Source organism: Lactuca serriola, chromosome 1 (assembly GCF_051521515.1).
Source record: "Lactuca serriola cultivar US96UC23 chromosome 1, Lser_US96UC23_V15, whole genome shotgun sequence".
NCBI lineage: Eukaryota > Viridiplantae > Streptophyta > Magnoliopsida > Asterales > Asteraceae > Lactuca > Lactuca serriola.
This window is the reverse complement of record NC_136408.1, coordinates 125,540,671-125,548,858: the sequence shown is the minus strand read 5'-3', so window position 1 is coordinate 125,548,858 and position 8,188 is coordinate 125,540,671. Positions and strand designations below refer to the sequence as shown.

Genomic DNA, 8,188 nt, shown 5'->3' with positions numbered 1-8,188 from the left:
AAACAATTGGTTCACCTCTCTTCTGATTTTCGCCGGTGTCATTTCCGATAAGTAAAGAGGAACCGCCTACATGATCAAGAAATTAGGATTGCAGACTTTCCGGCGACTGATGACATTAAAATTGGAAGCATAAATTGGAAAGATATACTTACTTGGTTACCAAATTTGATTTTGATACCAAGAAGACATCGACCAATGATGAGCATGGAGATATTTTGAGCTCTGACGTTAATTTAGGCCCCGACGAAGAAGTTGAAGACGCCGCAGAGAATGCTGGCTCTATAGCCTTCGTTTCGCGTGACATGGGAGGCGAAGAAGGTGGAGCATACGGCAACGAAATAAAGAGACGACGTGAAAAGGGTGATGTTTTGGTTGTCATATTTGCAGTAATCGGTTTCTTTGAGATGTTCTTGTTTATCAAAAATAACTTAACACCAACAAATTATGAATAACAATGAATTTATCATATTCAACATATTTGATCGATTTTGAATTTATCATTTTCAACATATTTCATCGATTTTGAAAGAGCGTCGGGTAAGTTGGGATGCGAAAGAATTTAGGAAAGACGATGACAATGTTACATTTTGGTCCCTAAAGTTCCAAAATTCTGGTGGTTTTAGTTATGAGATTTAAAACATGGCTGATAACAACCAATTACGAAAGAAATTTAAACCATAGGGACCATTCGTGTAATTTAGATAACTAGTTAACTGATGAATGGTTAAAAAACTAACAATAATGACCTAATTGACATGTCTAGTAAAAGTTAGATAACCTAATGCCCCAAAAAAAATAAAAAAAATAATTAGTCAAGTCGAACAAATCAAAAAAGTTCATTTCGCTACAATGACGTTATCCTTACACCTAATGCCAGATAGCTGCCAAAAAGCACAACCCATAAAACACAATATGCGCTCCAGCCACACCTTCGTAACTTAGCGGTGCCACTTTCATGATGAATTCTCCCGTTGCTTTATATATTTATTTTATTATATTTTTTTGGCTGTGATTTGTCTGTAGCTATATGTTTGCATTTTTACCCAATATGGATGATAGTTACTTTTTTATGTCTAACAGGATTGAATATAATGAAATAGAGCCACTTTGGGGTTTCTTTTAGAATTTTTATAAATTTAGAAAAAAAAAGGATGAAATTAACAAAGGTATGCAAGTACAATAAACTAAAGTTTAGTAATCCAACCCAAAAAAATTTATCTTACTGAAATTTAGCAATCCAAGAAAATAAAGTGTTCATGGGCGAATATTTACTCTTTCTCTCTCTTTTTTTTTCGCCCCCATGTCGCCACACAGGGGGCATGGGGACGTAAAAAGGGGGATCCTACCTCTTGGATTTGTCAATTATGTTATGGCTGGAGTCCAACTCATGACGACCTGGTCGAATTCAAAAGGATCTCTTACAATTGGTTAGAATCCCTTTCTCGAACGAAATGGATACAAATTTTTTACTGCTACTTAGTATCGGCAATGCGTCGGATGGCGATTGGGACGTGTGCATAAGGGCCTTTATGACACAATTAATAATTCGCTGCCATTACTCTTCAGTTTTCTGTTGAGGTCTGACAAACAAAAAAGGAAGTGCGTTAGACAAAAAAGAAAAATTCCACATATTTTCACATCTAGGATTTACATATACAACATCACTTACCACATATGTCACTGTCAAGAGGGATTTTATTAGTATTTGGGTGATTTTTAGTTATTTCGATTCAAAAAATAAATAAGAATTGGGTTGCGCCATATATATTGAAGAGTATATATGATTTTTTGAAAAGATTCGGCTTAGAATTATTAGAAGAATTCTTTACGGAAGAAGAACAAGTTTTTTCCCTTACCGTTCGAAGGGTTTCTTCCATTTTGCGAAGTTTATCTAGAAGGCGTATTTGGTATTTGGATATTATTTGTATCAATGATATGGCCAATCGAATCAGGATCAACGAGGACAGAAATAAAGCATTGGGTCGAACTCTTCATTGGTGTCAAGGTAATCGCGATGGATAGAGCACCCCCCCTGATAATTACGTCGTTGTGTCTGGGTTCTGAGGGCTCTCAGGTTCGATTCTAGATTAAACAGAGTAATTGAAGTCTTGATCCAAGCGAACTTTTCTTAAATCCAAGCGATCTTTTCTTAAGCGTTTTCCATTTTAAGGATTTTTAGAATTTTATTTTTTATCATAGATAATCATAATTACTAAAAAAAATATGTTTGATGTTAAAAAAGGATCTCTTGCAGGAAGGTTGGCTAGAGATTTCTTGTAAAAACACTAGCCCTACTCAGTATTATGGGTTTGTTGGATTAGCTTTGTTACCTTCATTTTTTTTGAAAAAGGTGGATAACATAGAAATAAGGGAGAGCATAGTATGATGAAAATTGTAAGTTGTGTTCGCGGGGGGGGGGGGGGGGGGGGGGAGTTATTGTCTATCGTTGGTCTCAACTCAGGTGGAAGAACCGGTAATAGACGCAAAACTTTACCTTCAACAAGCGTAGATTTTTTTTTCTGTTTTTTCCCATCATGAATTTCAAAGAATTAGAATTTCTAAATATAAATCGAAATTGTTTCTTCTTTTGATTTGTTCTGTCGGATCGGTCACTCAAGATCTTTGGTCTCTACCCGGACCCAATGAAAAAAAAATGGGATCACTCCTTATGGAGAAAAGTCGACTATCGGAATCAAACCGATGGCCATCGCATTACAAATGTGATGCTCTAACCTCTGAGCTAAGCAGACTCACATAACATAAATTCGATATGTATAAGATTTCAGTGAATAGATGTTAAAGGTGCTTCTTAATCCCCTAAAAAATCATCCTACATCTCTATATAAATGTTGGTTTATCGATAAGACGCAAGAAAAGCACCGTTTCGAGCACAATCGGTACATTGCTATGGTCTTGGTATACCCTAGAGGGACTTGAACCGTCGTTTTCTCCGTGAAAGAGAGAGGTCGTAACCGAAAAGGTCAAATCTTTAATTATTCCATCATCTATGATTGAGTTGAGAAAACTTCTGGAACTCCCGAAAGATGTGTCGATACAAAAACTAAAAAAAATGGCATTGAAATCGATTTTTATTGACCAATCAGAATCGCCTCTCAAGATCTATAATTGCCTCAAAAGGTCCAATATTTCAATTTAGTTAATTGATAAACGAATTATATATTTAAATACTAGATGAATTGATGAGTTCCATGAGTTTCTTTATTAATCTACTTTTGGACTGACAACACCCAAGATAAAATGGGTCCTAGTAGACTTTTTTATGAAAAAATAAAAAATTATATATATGGTTGGCTATATAATCGGGGTTACATAGATGCAAATCATAGAACTCTAATGAAATATATGATCAACCAACATTTATCGAATTTGAAAAAGAGTTGGAAGAACCAGATTTTCGCCGCTCCGTAATCAAAGGATCTATGTGCGCCATCTTTTACTCAACAATGCATTTGTCGTCTGATCCAATAGTGTTCCGCTAGATAGGAACAAATTTGATAAATACTGATAACTCTCGGATAAAATATTATGGTAGGACACAAATTGGGAGAATTTGCACCTACTTTAAATTTCCGAGGCCATGCAAAAATCGACAACAAATCGCGTCGAGATTATATTCATTACGGTACCGTAGTAGGTAAACTTTATGGGGAAAGAGAAATCACTTTGGGCTTTGTTGATTTACTGCGATCTTTAGCTCTGGAACTGAATCATTTTCTTGTGACAACTTAGAAGCATATTTTTTAATAAATAATTAAAAAAGATTTCAGTTGCCATTAATCCATTCCAATTCCTTCCCGATACCTCTCAAGGAAAATTTCAAATTGGATCCTAAATTGACGGGTTAGTGTGAACTTATCCATGATGTTATGCACTCTTCGTTGGTAGAGCACCTCATCTACTCGCGCGCCGGTTTTTTTTCAAGGGAGTCCATCTCGATTCTACGAGATTTTTTTTTATGAAAGCATTACATTTGCTTCTCTATGATGGAAGTTGGGTTTAAATTTTCAAAAAAATATCGGTTTTACCCTTGAAAGTATTTTTGGTCTACCTAGTAAAGTCAAATGTTTTGTTTAATTTGTTCATCTATAGCCTTTTAGCCGGTTTCGAGGTCACCGATCAGTCACCTACTGGCGACCTGATGTGAATAAAGCCCTTAAGTTTAAAAAATATTTGGATTTACTAGTAGTTAAACTATTATTATGATTGTTATTATTATTATTATTATTATTATTATTATTATTATTATTATTATTATTATTACTACGTGTTTAAATCTATTAAAAAATTTATATGTATATTTTTAAATGTATAATAATATTTTTATAGATATAAATAAAATTTTAAAAAAATATGTATTTGTATTTAGTATGTATATACATTTGAAAGCCTATGTATTCCTTTAAAAACATAATTATATACTAAAAATGTGTTTATTTGTATAAAAATACATATTTATAAGGTTCAGAATGTATAAAAGATTTAATTATATGTATCCATACATATTACTAACTATAAATATATATGTATTTCATATTTATATGCATAATATATGTATGTATACATATTTATATGGTAAAATACATATAGACCAAATTATTTTTTTATGCTTTGGGTGATCCATCAACCAAAACACAAAAAAAATGATTTTTGCTTAGTAACTATAAATTTTATTTATTTTATAATTATATGTGTATGATAGTATTTATACAAAATAAATACATATTTCTATCTATTAAATATAATAGCCAATATTTTTAAATGTATAAATATGTTTTTATTTGTATTTAATAAATATATTTATTTGTATTTATTTGCATTTAATAGACCCGAATATGTATTTATTTTGTATAAAAACTATCGTATACATACCAATATGTAATAAATACATATTTATTCATAGTTAGCAAAAACCAATTCATTTATTTGTTTATTTACTTTTTGTGTTTTGGTTGATGTACCTAAAGAATGATTAAAATATTTTGTTTATATGTAGTTTACCACATAAATATGTATAAATACATATCATACACATATAATTTTAAGATAAAAACACATTTATATATATCAATATGTATAAATACATATAATTATCTCTTTTATATAATATAAATCTTCTAATTAGATATTTTTTGTATTTATATGTACACAATATGTTTTTATACAAAATATATATGTATTTATACCTACTAAATACAAATAAATACATGTTTAATATATAAATACATTTTTGAAGGCATACATTGGCTTTCAAATGTATCTAAATACAAAATAGAAGTAAATGTATTTTTAAATACTAAATACAAATAAATATGTTTTCAAATCTATAAAAATATTTTTATATATTTAAATCGTATTTAAAAATGCATTAATAAAATAATTGTATATGTTTAAAAATGTTTAAGTATATAATAATAATAATAATAATAATAATAATAATAATAATGTAAATAATAATAATAATCAAAATAATGGTTAATCTGAACATTTTTGAAAACTAAAGGGTAATCTGTACATTTTTAAAACTTAATGGGTTCTACTAACATCAAGTAACCGGTAGGTGACCTAGAAACCGGATAAAAGAGTATAAATGAAAAAATTAAACAAATCATTCGACTTTACTGGAGCTAAAATACTTCCAAGGGTAAAACTGACATTTTTTGAAAACATAAGGATTTTATGTCATTTTCCATATGTATAACGTACTAGTTTTGTTTGATTCACTTGTTTCATCATATGGATATATAGTTTATGTTGGATAGTTTCTTAATTGTGTTGCAATTTGACAGAGGAGAAAAAACTTTAACTATTGGTAATTAACAGGATACACAAAAGAAGCATTCATGATTAGGCAAAATCTGCACCTTCATTCATGATAAACTGAAAATGGAATGCATGCCACCGTAGAATTTTCCTTCTATTTAAGCTAGAAAGAGAAATACCTAACATAAAGGAAACTACCTTTAATCCTGTAAGCATGAAAGCAAAGACAACTAACCAAGGTGACTTGGAATTATTCAAACACTCTAGACTAAGTAAAGTTGTAGATAAAAAAGTGCAGTAAATAAACATATTAACATCTAGATAGGCAAACAATCTCCCTTTAATCTAGAGTTCGTCACTTGTTTAACTCTTATCAGCTCACACATCTCTTTATGTTTCACTTTTCCAGTGACTTTTGTTTGTATATCTGCCTTTTGTTCCCTGCTGCATACATTAGTGACCTTCACTTCTTCCTTTTCCACATATTCTCTAATGAAATGGAATCATGTGTCAATATGCTTGCTCCTCTCGTGAAATAGGTCTAAGGCAAACTTGTTATCAATATGCAAATTTGCAGGTGTTATCTTTAATTTGTATGGTTATCTTAGTAATAAGGTATCATAACCATATAACTTGGCATATTGCCATGCTGTTTGCTATAAACTCTACTTCACATGAAGATAAAGCTACATTTCGCTGTTTTTGAGAACCCCATGTAACTATATTCTCATTGATGTAGAAATCCATGCCACTTGTACTTTTCCTATCGTTTACATCCATCGCCAAATCATTGCCAGAATAACCAACAATCTTGATTTCTTTCTCTCCTTTTGAGTAGACTAGACCATAATCCAAAGTGCCCGTTATGTACCTCAGAATACATTTCACCACTTGGAGGTCCTTTTCAGTTGGTTTTTCCATGAACCTACTAAGTACTTCAGCTACAAATGATAAGTGGGGACGAGTATGTGTTAAATACATCAAGTTTACCACAATACTTCTTTACTCAGTTGGATTGACTAATTCCCCCTCTTCATCCTTCTTCAGCTGCAACTTCTGATCAATTGGACATTTAGTGGAGTTACAGTCTATCGTCTTTATTCTTTCAAGAATTTGTCTAGCAAACGCCTCTTGCTTTAAATTTATCCCACCTTCAAATTGAATCACTTCTATCCCAAGGGAGTAAGATGGTAAACCTAAGTCACTCATCTCAAACCTTTTGTTCATTAGTGTCTTGAAAGTGACTAATTTTTCTTTGCAATTTCCTATCACCAGTAGGTCATCTACATACACAACCACAATCAAAACTTTTCCAACTTTGTTTCTTGTATATATACAGAGTAGTTTTGAGAGCATCTTTTGAACTCAAAACTTTTTAAGTACATTTCTAAACAAGCATTCCAAGCTCTAGGTGCTTGCTTAACCCCGTAAAATGCTTTTGTGAACTTATAAACTTTGTGTTTTTGGTATCGTTTATCAAAACCTTTAGGCTCTAACACATAAAGTCCTTCCTCCAAATTTCTAGTTAGAAAAGCTAATTTTTCATTTAAGTGATGTATCAGCCATCCATGGGTTGCTACAAGGACACACACCGTTTCAAGCTTGGTAAATTCATAGCACCAATCTTCATAGTCAATTCCATGTTTCTAGACGTAACCTCGTTCCACCAATCATGCTTTATGCTTTAGTATTCTTCCAGTTAGGTCTCTTTTCACCTTGAAGACCCACATCAATCCAATGGCTTTTCGTCCTTTTGGATGTCTAACCATATTCCATGTCTTGGTTTTCTCAATTGAATTGAGCTCTGTTCTCATGGCTTCGATCCACTTTATTTTTTTGCTTGCTTCTATATACAGGGTTGGTTCTTCATTATCATGAATCAATATCAGTTGATCAGTATGTTTGTATAGCTCATTAGAAATCGTTACCATTTAGGTGCACCGCTACTTGTAGAACTCGATGTTTTGCTTGGCAAACTGACAAAAGAAGTTGGAGTTGCAGGTAACGATGGGTGTGGCGGTGATAAATTCATAACATGATTAACTTGCAATGAGTCTATAATTAGACTGACCTATAGACTCATCTGTGAGTTCATCTAAGAGGTAATGGACACTGACCCACTTTATATACATGCATCATTGTTTTATGGCATCCCATAATCGACTTCTTCAAGGGTATCTGGTACTGATCCATCTTAAATATCTTCAATTTTATTTAGGTTATAACTCTCCATCGTAAAACTCATACCAGGTGTTGACTTGACTTTGATTGCCTCCTCCTATAACCATACTTGCTTTTTTCAAATTTACATCTCTACTTACATAAATCGACCCTAAATCTAGATTCAAAATATGTATGCCTCCGTTCTTTCTAAATTCCAAGGTGTACCACCCTTTTAATTCTATCA

The 8,188-nt window shown here is 32.0% G+C and overlaps 1 pseudogene; it reads right to left on the bottom strand.

Annotated features, from left to right (window-relative positions):
• Positions 1 to 6,399: 6,399 nt before the first annotated feature.
• On the bottom strand, positions 6,400 to 6,702 carry LOC145061266 (secreted RxLR effector protein 161 pseudogene; annotated as a pseudogene).
• Between the last annotated feature and the right edge of the window lie 1,486 nt (positions 6,703 to 8,188).